Below are 12944 nucleotides of genomic sequence, written 5' to 3' on the forward strand. Positions count from 1 at the left end.
GATGAAGAAGGGAGTCATTGGTGGAGGAGGAAGAGTTTACTGACATATCTGGAAGAGAGAAGGACATGAAAATCAAATGGAGAAAGTGCATTGATTACTTCCAGTGCATGTCTGTCAATCTTCTGCTGCTGCGGAAGTTCTTGTAGTTTTAAACATTTTTCCTCACCTGAATTCGACAGTCTGAAGATAACAGGAGTTATATACCTCACCCAGATAACATACATAACTGATTTCACTCAGATTAAGTTAATTTTCTGTCCATCTAGCTGTCCAATCTAATGGAAATTAAAGATGATGATATTAAAAGGTAATAACACAAACCTTCTGAGTATTTATTTCAGATCTCTCTCCCTCTGCAGACTTGGTGCTTCAGCGTCTGTTCCAGATATGACCAGTATTCACTGTATGTTGAAACCCCATCACCTCCCTCTCTCTCTCTCTCTCTCTCTCTCTCTCTCTCTCTCTCTCTCTCTCTCTACCTGGAGAGAATTTAATTCAAATCAGTTTCATTTGAATGAAACACCAATTGCAATGACAAACTGACTGACAGTGACAGGATCAAGATCAACAACAGATCAACTTGAAAAAATGAATCAAAATATAATATACATAATCAAAAGTGTACATGAACGTACATCATCTACACAAACCCATTTAAATGTAATCAAAAGAAACCAGTTTGAATACAGTTTCATAGTTTAATCAATATTATTCAGTGAAGAAAACACACATCAGATTTATTTTACAAGAAATTGATGCCAAACATATACAGTATTGCATTAATCCACAAATAGCATGTTCATTTAAACTGGTGTAAAGTTACAGGTATATATGGAGGATCAAAACTGCCCCAAAAAACAAAACCAAAAAAAGAACAAATGAAATATTTAACAAACTGTTCAACTTTTAATTCATAAAATGTGTTAAAAATGTGTATTTCTGTATCATATTGTGTCTGTATTTATTTGCCTTTTGTTATACCATGTTCTGGATGTATGCTTGATTCTGATTGGCTGCAGGCTGTCTATTAATTCCTAGTTTACACATTTATGGAATTCGTAAGTAGATCCCGTGAAATTTTAATTCAGCACAAATCAAATCTGATTTTTATCCTCATTTATTGTCCTTCTAACAACACACTGAGGCTCCTGCTCTGTGCAGGAACAGCAGAGGTAACACCAGAATGCAGGGGAAATTAAACCAGACCGAAGAAACCATCAACACACAGTCAATGTCTCTCTCTAACAAATTAAAAATAACCCAAGCCAGATCCCAAGAAAACCTCAACATCAGCGCTCCCAGTATGGCCAATATGGTGTAGAAAGCCCTGTGCTTTGATTGGTCAACCCTCTGCCTGTCCCCGCCCTGTTCACCTGGCCCTGGACGAATCAGGACACAGAGAACAGAGAGGCTGAAGTAGGAGACGATGATTAAGGTGAAAATCAAGATGATAAAACTTACGTGAAGTGAGATTTCTTCTACAAACATTAGACTTGTTGCAACAAAGCAAAGCAGCCAAACACACCCAATGCTGATATTTCTGATTCTGACCCCTCGCTCTCCTTTCAGACTCAGATAGATGATGGGATGAACGACAGCCAAGTAGCGCTCTGCACAGGTCAGGACGTGAAAGAATATCTCTCCCTTCCAGACAAACCCACAAAGATAGTTAGCCCCAATTAATATATCAACACGAGTCCCGTCGATATCACAACAGATTAAAATTAACCCTAAGACACCAGCTAGCTCCATGATGACCATGTGGTAGGTGAAGCTGTCTGAGTGACTCGTCATCGTTGCTGCAGAGGTGGAGCGCTGTTCCCTCCATCGTTGGAGACCCAGGTAGAGGACGAAGATACAGAGAGGGAGGAGGAGGAGGACGAGTATGACGCAGAAGGTTGTGAAGATGAAGTTGCTTGGTTCAGAGGTGAGGCAAAGGAATATGTCAGAAAGCTGGTTGGAGTTGGAGGAAAGGTTCAGGTGAGGAAGGGAAATGTTCACAGACATATCTGGAAGAGAAAAAGACACAATAATCCGATGGAGAAAATGCGGAGATTAGATTATTTGCATAACTGTCAATCCCAGAAGAGGGAATAAAAAACTTTAGCCCCTGGTCAATGTAAAGGTTAAAAATTCCTGAATCCTAGTTTCTGAAGACAGTCTGTGGAAAAAACACAGATTGTATGAAATATGTCAGAACAGTCGGATAAAGTTTGTTTTCTGTGAATAAGATGACTTTAAAAAACAATGAGACCAACCTTATCAACCTTGCTCGTGATCCTCTGTCTCTCCGCTCTGCGGACTCCTGAATATCTGCTCCAAAAGCTCTCAATCTCTTTGAGTCCTATTCAAAATCAGTCAAGTTTGATTTGCATGAAAAACAAATTGACAGTGATGAAAACATCACTTGTCAAGCCGCTCTGTGGTGCCACTGCAGTGCAATCTAAGATCGAAACATATAAACATGTTCTGGAGAGATCCAGAAATGTATCCTACAATTTACAGCAGTTTCCTTTACATCATACGATTATGGGAATAGGTCTTTTTGGTCTAGTGTGCATGACCTGTTGCTGTAAATCAATCACACACTTTTGCATGTTCTTAGTTTAACACCAAGACTGCCTAAACCTTTATTTGGTCAAATCTAACCAGAAAATACCAAATATTACAGGTACTTTCACTGCAGCGCCATTCGTACTGGACCCTGGATTAAAGCATCATCGTGAAGCTTAACGTCAAAGACCAAACTGCCATGTTTGATGAATTAGGAGTGAAAAAGAGCAGAAGACAAAACCTTGGAATAAACCATATACATTTATTTAAAATACGCAATTCAAACAACATTGATCAGTTCTTTAATCATGATGTACAGCAAGGCAAAATTCATGGTGACCAGGTGGTAGGTGAAGATGTCTGAGTGGCTCGTCATCGCTGCTGTGGAGGTGGAGCGCTGTTTCTGCCATCTTTGAAAACCAAGATGGAGGACGAGGGTACAGAGAGGGAGGAGGAGGAGGGTGTGCGTGATGCAGAACATGAGGAAGATGAAGGAGCCTGGGCTGTCGAGGAAGCATTCAAAGATAAAAGGGCTGTAGGAGTAGGTAAAGGAAATGTTTGGTTGATAAAGGGAGACGTTGGAAGAGGCGTAGCCTCCGGACATATCTGGAAGAGAAAAAGACAAATAGAGATTGTAGAGATTACTTCTGTTGCAGCTCATGATAGAATTGGTTCTTGTTGAAGGGTCTAAAGGTGAGAGTGATAGTTGTAAAGTGTTGCAAAATGCTGATCAGATTTCCATCTCAGCTGGTTCGTGGCGCCTTTATAACAAAATATTCATACACCAACAGTATCAAACAGACTCATTAGCATCCCGCGGCTAGTTTTCTGAAAGCTGTGTAGCAATGTAGCCAAGTTCTCACAAACATATTATTTTTCCAGCCCATATTCTTAAACTGTAGGACCTCTAGAGATGTAATTGACTCTTTTTGATCTCATCCCACAAAAACTTTGGAAAATAGAGCTATTGCAAATTTTACTGTTTTTATAAATAAGAGTTCAATTACCTGTTTACAAAGGGTTCAGTATACTAACATCTTCATCAAGCAAAATAAAAATATGTAAACCTATTCTACCACGACCACCTAATAAAACGGTAAGCTGGGAAATTTGCATACATGGTTTTATTGATGTTGTCAAGCATTCTGAAATGACTTATAACAACCTTATTAATCATTAACTAATGCCACTCACAGTCCACTCTCACGTGGATTTAAGGAGATATATCAAAAAGTTATACTAATAAAAACCTTGTGATTGTTGTTTCTGATCTTCCTCTCCCTCCGCTGGCTCCTCACTGCAGCTGAGCATCCGTCCAAACAGCCCGTTCTGACTGTAACCTGCAGCGTCACCCCACCTCTCTGAATTTTCAATTCAAATATGTTTTATTTGAATAAAAAAACAAGGCGGAAGTTGTTAACCTACAATCACAATGACACATCAAATGCGTTAAAATAACATCATATAATATGCATGTACGTAAATGTACGTAGACAAACTCATGGCTGTACCTGGTATCCTACATTTATCATTTTTGTTTGGATACAGTATCTTTATTAGTTTATAGATGCTTTTACATTTACTTACACTACTTACACGATCTCAACAAGTGGTTATAAGACATTTTATTTTTAAAACTAGTTCTACGTCCATTCCAACTACCTATTATGTCATATATATTCAAAAAAACACATTCAGGTGCATGCATTCATGCAAATACAGAGCAGGAAGTGAACAAGGTATATTTACAACATGTATCATTGTGTCAGGCAGCCTGTGACGGCGCAGCTGCCAACATGTTCGCGTTGTTACTGAACAAGTCGTGGCTCACTCGACCGTTCTTGAGCTGATACAGGTTACAACTTATATCAACTCCCACCCAACATTCATCTAGTCAATGAAAAGAGAGAACGAGACATGATGTACACAATTTTCAAGAAAAGTGTAAACCCAAGGTAGAAGTCAATGAACACACACACACACACACACACACACACACACACACACACACACACACACACACACACACACACACCGGTGGCTGGTGTTCTGTGCTGCATGACAGCATTTGATTTGCATAAGCACCAGTTTAGTTACAGGTCATTTGAATCCAGTCAAGCTGATGTTAAATGAGGCGTCGTCAGTGCTATTGGAAATCTGCCAATACCTACAGCTCAGTGTGCTGATCATCTACTTTTCCTAAATTCAGACGAATATCAAACACATACTGCCCCAAACACTGGTCTTTTTTTGTTTTCTTCTTCCTTCTTGCACACAGCTGCACACCACTGACGAGTGAAGTGAAATCCACTGATCATCTCGTGAAAATCAGAGTCCTGATATTCATGTGGACGTGAATCAATGTATTTATTTTATTTTTTGTTAAAACAGGATTAAAAAAAAACAAAAAAACAATAAGAAACAATATTGGTCTTTTAAAAACAAAAGTCTTTGGTTCTGTTTTTGTATTCTAACATTGCATTAATGTATAAGTAGGTTTATGCAGTTGTAGAGTCACTTGTATTATTTTGGTAAGGGACTGCAGCTAATGGTTATTTTCATTCTGGGTCCATCAGCCGACTTGTTTCTCCATCAACTGATTGATTGTGTTTTGAATTCCAAAAGAAGGAAACGTGAGACAGAAACGTTGTCTCACCTTTGCAAAGTTTGTTTTGTCAAACCAATTATATAAAAAGAAATCTAATCTAAAGAAATCTGGCATGAAAATAAGATGTTTACCTCAACTGGTACCATCTACCTGAGTAAATGTACTCAGTTTACATCCCACCACCACCCTGCTGCTGACTCTTTGACAAATGCGACTAGATTATTTCCATAATCTCATGTATAGTATAATTGTCACCACCTCTTTATTGCTGTCGCTGCATGCAAAAATCCCTCCGTCGCTCCGTAACTTCATTCAGAGTGTTTTGATGTGAATATAGTGCAGGTGCAACCTCTGGACGCACCTGAAGGAAGATCTGCAGCGAACAGTCTTGACAAGGTTTGTGTCTTTTATCAACTTTGATTGTCTTTTTTTTTTTATGGTAAATTCAAAACTGACAGTTACTGTCCAGCCTGTTTATTAACATGTTGCAAAAGTGAAAACTATCTTATAACTTGATATGTTGTGAGGAGTTTTTTTCTCAAACTACAGCCTTTGTAATGAATCTATACTTGGGGTTACCGGTTTGCACGGCCCTGCATGCATCCTGGCTGTTGGGATACCAGGATGGGTGTGTGGTTCTGGTTCTGTCTGCCCAGCAGCCTCTCACTGCCTCTGCTGTTTCTCTATAGGAACGGGAAATTACCGGGTTTTGGTGACAAGGCGAAAACAGGACGAGGGATGAAGTAGAGACTAGTTTTAAAAATGTAAAAAACAAACATATCATGGCTCCAAATAGCTCGTCCGCTGTAATTCAAGTCTCCAGAAGCAGAAAAGACACGACTTACACCTTTATTTAAGGTTCGACTGTACGTAGAGGTATAAATAACATCATTGTAAAACAAAATTTGGATTAATGGTATTAAAAATGACTCCAGAGACTTGGATCACACTGACTGAGCTGAGCAAAGACACTTTATGGTTGTCGTCTCAGTTGATTTTTGTTATTATTATTATTATTATTATTATTATTATTATTATTATTATTATTATTATTATTTTGTCTCCAGCTTCTTCAGTTGTTTAGCAGAACGCTGCAACACTTTTTCTGCTGTGAATTTGAATATGTTGTTTTGGGAAATGATTATGTAATTATGTAATTGTTGACCTAATTTACGCTTTATTTAATTAGAAAATCTTTTTATATGTATGAGACAGTGAAATGTTTCTTTACACTTTACAGTTTTTGACTCTACTGTGTGTTTGGCTTGTAAACTCAGATTGTGTGAGTGAATCCGTCTCTGCAGGAAAAAACAGATCACACGTCATGTTTATGTCTCTTGTTTTGAGTAAATCTTTTCAATAAATGGTTTCCAATCCAACCAATCATTTCCTTGAGAGTGAACTTCAATCTGTGTGTGTTTTGGGTGGAAGAAACACACACAGGTGATGAGTGTTTTAGTGTTTTGTCGCCATCTGGTGTCCATTTTACAGGCCAGCACCTGCCTTCACTTCCTGTCGGAGACTTCAGTCAGAGAAAATAGTTCCTGCTGCTCACAACGAGCTCTGTGGATCCTCATGTTCTCTGGAAGAGACTCTGAGTTGTTTACCATCTGATTTCAATATACTGGAGAGAATGTGTTATCTAGATGGATCCATAACAGGACAGGTAAGAGGTAAAACAGCTGTTTTAGATTTAGAGGTGAAGCAGAACATGAATTGAAACCTGAGCTGCCGTCCTAAACGTTGCTGTCTGAGGCTGTCAGCCAACCAAAAAGCTCATTTCCGCCTGTTTGAGCTGAACTAAATCTGCCTCTCTCTGTGTTTCTGTGTCAGTCAGGTGTCTCGGACTCTCTGTTCCTTCACCTCTTTCTCTTTCTACCCACTCTCTCTCTCTCTCTCTCTCTCTCTCTCTCTCTCTCCATCTATCTCCTCTCCAGTCGTGTGCACTCACACCCTGCGGAAATGAAAAATTGAAACAGCGTTCATCTGATGAAAAACACTTCCCCCTCTCCTCCTCCACCTCCTCCTCCTCGTCCTCGCTCCCGCCTCATCTTTTCTCTGTGTTATCAAACACAGAGCGTCAGACGGGATGAAACAGAGAGTAACGGCCACAGGAAGAGGGAGGCTGATGGGATTGGCTGCTGCAGTGTTTCCAGGACAGGATGCTAATCTGTTTACCAGCTCAGGTGAAAGGAGGACGGCGGCTGTTTTTTGTGATGAGGAGGAGAATAACACACAAAGGAATTTAGCCAGCGTGACGGCTCTCCTCTCGCTCTTCTTCTTCCTCTTCTGCTTCAGTCGATGCTCTCAGACCTCTGACACCCATCATGTAGCTCTCGCTCGCCACTTAGCTCCATTAAAACACCAGATCATGAAGTTATAACTAAAAGAAATTCTCAGTTTTGACATGCGGTGAAAAGATCTCCAGTGCCGCTGTAACAGGAAACTCTCCTTCCACCTCTTTACGAGTCTGAAAGTGTAAAACTGTTCCTGCACAACTTCATCTGAGCGTCCTGAAGAGAAAGATAAGCAGAGCCGGACTGGAAGAGAAACGAGCACAGCATGAAATTATCTCTGCTCTTCCATTTTAACAAACCTTTGTAATTTCTCGAACATCCATCAGGGTCGCACTGAACTCATGCTGTGTGTGTGTGTGTGTGTGTGTGTGTGTGTGTGTGTGTGTGTGTGTGTCGGAGAGCTGAAGTGCAGGGCGAGGTGACTTTGCCGTAATCCGGCAATTTGGGTTTCCGCGCACGAGAAACCCACAGAGAGACACTGACAGAACAAGGGATGAAGGAGGACGAGGAGGAGGACGAGGAGGAGGACAAACAGAGAGGGAGAAGTGATTGGGAAAGAAAGGAGGAAGAGAAGAAGAGAACGTCTAATCCTCCCGCCGGCTGAATTTGCCCCTCAAAACCTCGTCTATCCACTTGAGAGCAGCTTTGCGGTGTTATGTAAAGACGTCACGGAGCTGAAAAACCGTTTCCTTCAACCTCTGCCCTCTGCTGAACATATCCAGCCGGCAACCATGTGAAAACACCCCAGAGGGCCACTCAGCCAGGGGATTATGGGTACACAGTGATACTGAGAGCGACGGGCAGCTTGAACTGGTGTTAAAGCAGCAGGGAAAGACACAGAAGAAGAAGAAGAAGAAGAAGAAGAAGAAGAAGAAGAAGAAGAAGAAGAAGAAGGAGGAGACTTTCAAATGAGACTACTCTTCAGAAGAGAGTTGCACCATCATGACGAGGCCTTTCAGTTCACGAAGTTGCTTCCTGATGCCAGAACGACCAGAAGGCAGAAGTTAAAGTCACAGAAGCGATTTCAGGGCCTCTGGAGGAGTTGAGACACTGGAGCTCTAAGAAATGTTTCCCGAACTCTTGTGAACATGCACTGTGACTATAAAACTGTAAAGATGAGGCTTCAACACGAGCGCAGGTCGCCAGTTGAACCCGACTCGCTGCAGCAGATGATAACAGGCTGATCTCGTCCTGGCAGCCTGCTGACGACGCCGTAATCACCGACATGGAGATTTAATCAGCGCTCTGCTCCCCTGCGGTCCACGTCAGGCCAGTCATCAGCAGATCACATGCTCCACACACAACACTTGTTATTCTGCCACGTGTGTCCTCCTGCTGCTTCGTCCCTCTCTGGCCTCGTCCCCTTTGTTAAGAGCTTCATGATCACAGAATGGATCGATGCAAATCCTACCATGTGAAGATACCGCACACACTTGTAGAAACACTCGTACATGTACACAAAACACACACACACACACACACACACACACACACTCATGCAGGCCTAATTTGCTGCTCGTCAGACCAAAGCGAAACGATGAGCGAGGCAAATCTCACAGTTCAACCAGAACGTCACGGCTCGCTCCGACTCGTTAGCAGGAGAGAAACGGTGACGGTGAACAGAAGGAGGAGGAGGAGGAGGAGGAGGAGAGGAAATAAAGACATGAAGTGAAGTAGGAAGGAGAATAGGAGGGAGGAAGAGGAGAAAGTGATGGGAACGGAAGAGAAGCTGGAGGAAAAAGAGGAGAAAGAAAAGGAAAGGTTAGGTTAAGGAGTGGAATCGGACGATGAGAAGGCTTTTAGAGGAGGATGTGTGAAGGAAGGAAGATTAAAAGGTGGAGAAGTACAGACACTTTTCTGGGTGGGACCATGAAACTGACGGAGAAGAGGTGGAGGAGGAGGAGGAGGAGGAGGAGGAGGAGGAGGAGGAGGAGGAGGATGTGATGAAACACTGAAGCTGCACCTGAACGTCTCCACTCGTCCTGATGGAACAGATCATTGATCCCGACGGCGACGACAATTGACGAGCTGCCATTTCTCATGTGTGAGCAGCTTCATCTGGATCTGTGCATCACACACACACACACACACACACACACACACACACACACACACACACACACACACAACTGGAACATTTCATTTATTATAAACAGCAGAAAAAAGATGGATGGAGAAGAAAAGAGAGAAACAGAAACGTATAGTATGAACATTAGATTTGGTTGAATGCTGATGCAGAGCAGCTGGTAATAAGGCTCTTTATATTAATGTGTACATTAACATCATCGCACACACACACACACACACACACACACACCATAATAATGATTAGGCCTATAACACTAGAGTCGATGTCAAAATGTTGAATAAATTATTGATATCCAAGAAACTGAGAGAAGGAGGAGAAAAAGGCTGAAGAGGTGAAATGAAACCAGGAGGATTCAGTGTGACTCTGTGGTGTAGTTCACACAGTGACCAGCAGGGGGAGGTGAAGGATCACATCCACTCATTCAATCAGGACACACCTGAACACAAGAACAACCAGATAATCTCACCTTCATCTGGCTGCAGTCATCTCACCCTGAACTTTGTGTTTAATATCCACTCATAATAATGATAATTATTAAACTTCCTGCTCCTATTTACGTATATATATGTACCCGAGACTTCAGATTCTGATTGAGCCAACTTTAAATGTAAGAAACTATAGCAAATAAACAGTAAATACAAATACAGTAAATTGTGCCGGACCCTAACCGGACCGTGAACGCAACATTGTGACGAGAGAAATCGAGAATTCAACCAAAACAAACGTCCAGTTTGAACGTTTTCAGCTCACAAAACACACGTTACTGCTGTCGTCTGTCAGTCAGCGCAGGGAAAGAAAGTCGACTGTTCCCCTGATAACAACAGCGACGTCGGCGATCCATCCCGTGTGTTTTGTCCAGTGTAAAGAACATTTTCACGTCTTGAACATCGATTTAAAAAAAGGAGATCTGAAGATCAGACTGCAGTGGAAAATGAAATCATCTTTAAGTTTAGAGTGAAACTAAAGGTCGGACACAGAACACAGGTCGTCCTCCTGACTTCTGCTTATATGGTCACATACCTCCTGCTGTAGGTCCAGTGTGTGTGTGTGTGTGTGTGTGTGTTGAAACTGTTTAAGCTCAGGCTAATCCATTCGAGCCAAATTCCACACACACACACACACACACGTCACAACACTCCCACTCCAATGAATGGCTGCTCTGGAAAATGTCGCTTTTCATTTCCTTTTTCATCTCCTGCTGCTGTTATCCGTCCAGCTCTTCTCCTCCTCGTCCTCCTCGCCTCCCCTCTGCTCCCTTCGCACCTCCTTTCTTCCTCCTCCTTCACCTCCTTCCCTACGATCATCCCTTCACTCCTTCCTCCTCCTCTCTGCCTTTTCTGCATTCATCTCCTCGTGATGATCCTGTAATTGAATCAGGTGTCCCATGGATACCGACTCACACACACACACACACACACACACACACACACACACACACACACACACACATTCACACACCAGGCAGAACAAACACACACACGCACACACACACATTGTCCAGACCCCAGCAGGAGTAATGGCAGAGGCACCAGGTGTCTGCGTTATGATGGATTATACGTGTTCCCATGCACACACACACACACACACACTAACACACACACACACACACACACACTAACACACACACACACACACACACACACTCATTCATCCCCTGTGGAACATTTAGCACTCGACCGGATTAGTACGAGCAGCGTATTCAGTGCGGCGTCTCTGTGTTTGGGATGGCTGAATGAGCTGGATGGATGATGGAGGACAGTAAACACATCGTCCTTTATTCAGATTTGCCACGACAGCAGCAGCGAGCTTCACCTCCACGTCGCCCGTTACCACCAGGACCACAGGATGCAGTCGTGTGCTGTGTTAAAGTTTCTCATCTACACATAGAAACAACCACAAGACCTGTTTACTAAAGCTCACGTCCAATTTAAATGTCTTTTTTCACGTTCGTTTTCAGTGTTTGATGGTTCTTATATCTCATTTGATTGAACTTCACTGCAGAGAGTTTGAATATTGAGGTCCTATTATGTAATATAAGACTCACTGTGTCGGGCTCACTGTGGACGCACTTTTAGCTTTAGCACAATAGCTAGTCGAGCTTAGCGCTAATAATAATACTCACTGTATTCAAAGTTGTGAACCTGCACCTGCTCGGAGAACAAGGATTAGATGTTGGAAAGCTTAATTTGTGCAAGGCATCACAGGGGCTAGACATGAGGATGTGTTTGCGCTAACTAGCAATCGTTAGCATGCTAATTAAGTTAAACGTCATACCTGCTACACTTCATGTTAACGTAACGTTCTCGTGACGTTAGCATTAGGTCAAATTTGAGCTCTTTTGTAGCCAGATTCAGTCATTTTCAAGAGTGTTTATAAAGTTCAACTTCCCGACGGTTGATGACGTTCATTTAACACTCGTATAAATGTCAACAACACAGGTTCAGCTCTGCATAAGTTTAAGAAAGAAAGAAATCCATTTAAGACGTGTTAGCCAGTGAGCGCTACGTCACATATAAAGTCGCTGCTGCTGCTGCTGCTGCTGCTGCCGGTGTTTGTTTATCCAAAGGTCGAGAAGGAAGTTCAGACTCGATATCAAAATATTCTAGAGCAGATAAAGGTCATATCTGCAGTCTGCACCGATGATGCAGCAGCCGATAAGAGCCGAAGTCACTTCCTGCTCTTCGGACACGCCGCTCTGCCCGTTTTCCTCGTCTGTCAAGGTGAAAGAAAAACACAAGACAACTTCTCGAGAGCAGCTCAGACTGGCAGGCGAGAGAACAGTCAGCAAGGTATCAAATCAGTGTGACAAACACAGAAAAGCAGCGGGGGAGGTGAGAACCTATTTAGGGAACATTTAATGTTTCAGCAGCCAGACCGAGCGTCGTCGTTGGATTTCATCTGAAGTTTCTAGTTTCCTGGAGTTGGGACACTTCTAACTTGTGCTCCTGCGTCTCTTCAGTAACCTTCCCTTCACGCTGTACTCGAGGTCATCATTTACTTTCAGGGCAGCTCTAACTGGACCTTTGCTTCAAAGCCTCCTCAGCATTCAGACAGCACCCTCCAGTTTCCAGCTGGCCTGTGCACCTGGGACCCGCCCCCCCGGCAATGATTGACAGCTCTGATTAGCAGGAGTAGGATGATGCAGACACACCTGGAGCAAAAACCAAGAGTCACATCAGATTCTGCTCTGATCTGAGCCGGGACGACAGCTCGGGCTCGGCGGTAACCAATGTAGCCGTTGATGCTAACATCAGCTAGCGTTACCTGGATTTGCCTCCTCATTCCTCCTGTTGTTCTGTACTGTGTTTTGTTGCCAATCTTGGGGGATTTTGGCCGACCAATAACTTTTCTTCCAGAAACCAACATTTTTCTGCTGGTTCATGCACACCTGAGTGAA

At 42.6% G+C, this 12944-nt stretch overlaps 1 long non-coding RNA gene across 1 annotated transcript in view; it reads right to left on the minus strand.

The window, feature by feature from the left end:
* Nucleotides 1-11650: 11650 nt before the first annotated feature.
* LOC119027052 overlaps nt 11651-12944 on the minus strand; it is a 3756-nt gene continuing 2462 nt past the window's right edge. Inside the window, exons 2-3 of the long non-coding RNA XR_005077291.1 lie at nt 12812-12935; nt 11651-12698 (exon numbers count right to left, since the gene is read on the minus strand). This is a non-coding gene — a long non-coding RNA (uncharacterized LOC119027052). The remainder of the gene's footprint in view (nt 12699-12811; nt 12936-12944) is intronic.

Source organism: Acanthopagrus latus, chromosome 10 (genome assembly GCF_904848185.1).
Source record: "Acanthopagrus latus isolate v.2019 chromosome 10, fAcaLat1.1, whole genome shotgun sequence".
Classification (NCBI taxonomy): domain Eukaryota; kingdom Metazoa; phylum Chordata; class Actinopteri; order Spariformes; family Sparidae; genus Acanthopagrus; species Acanthopagrus latus.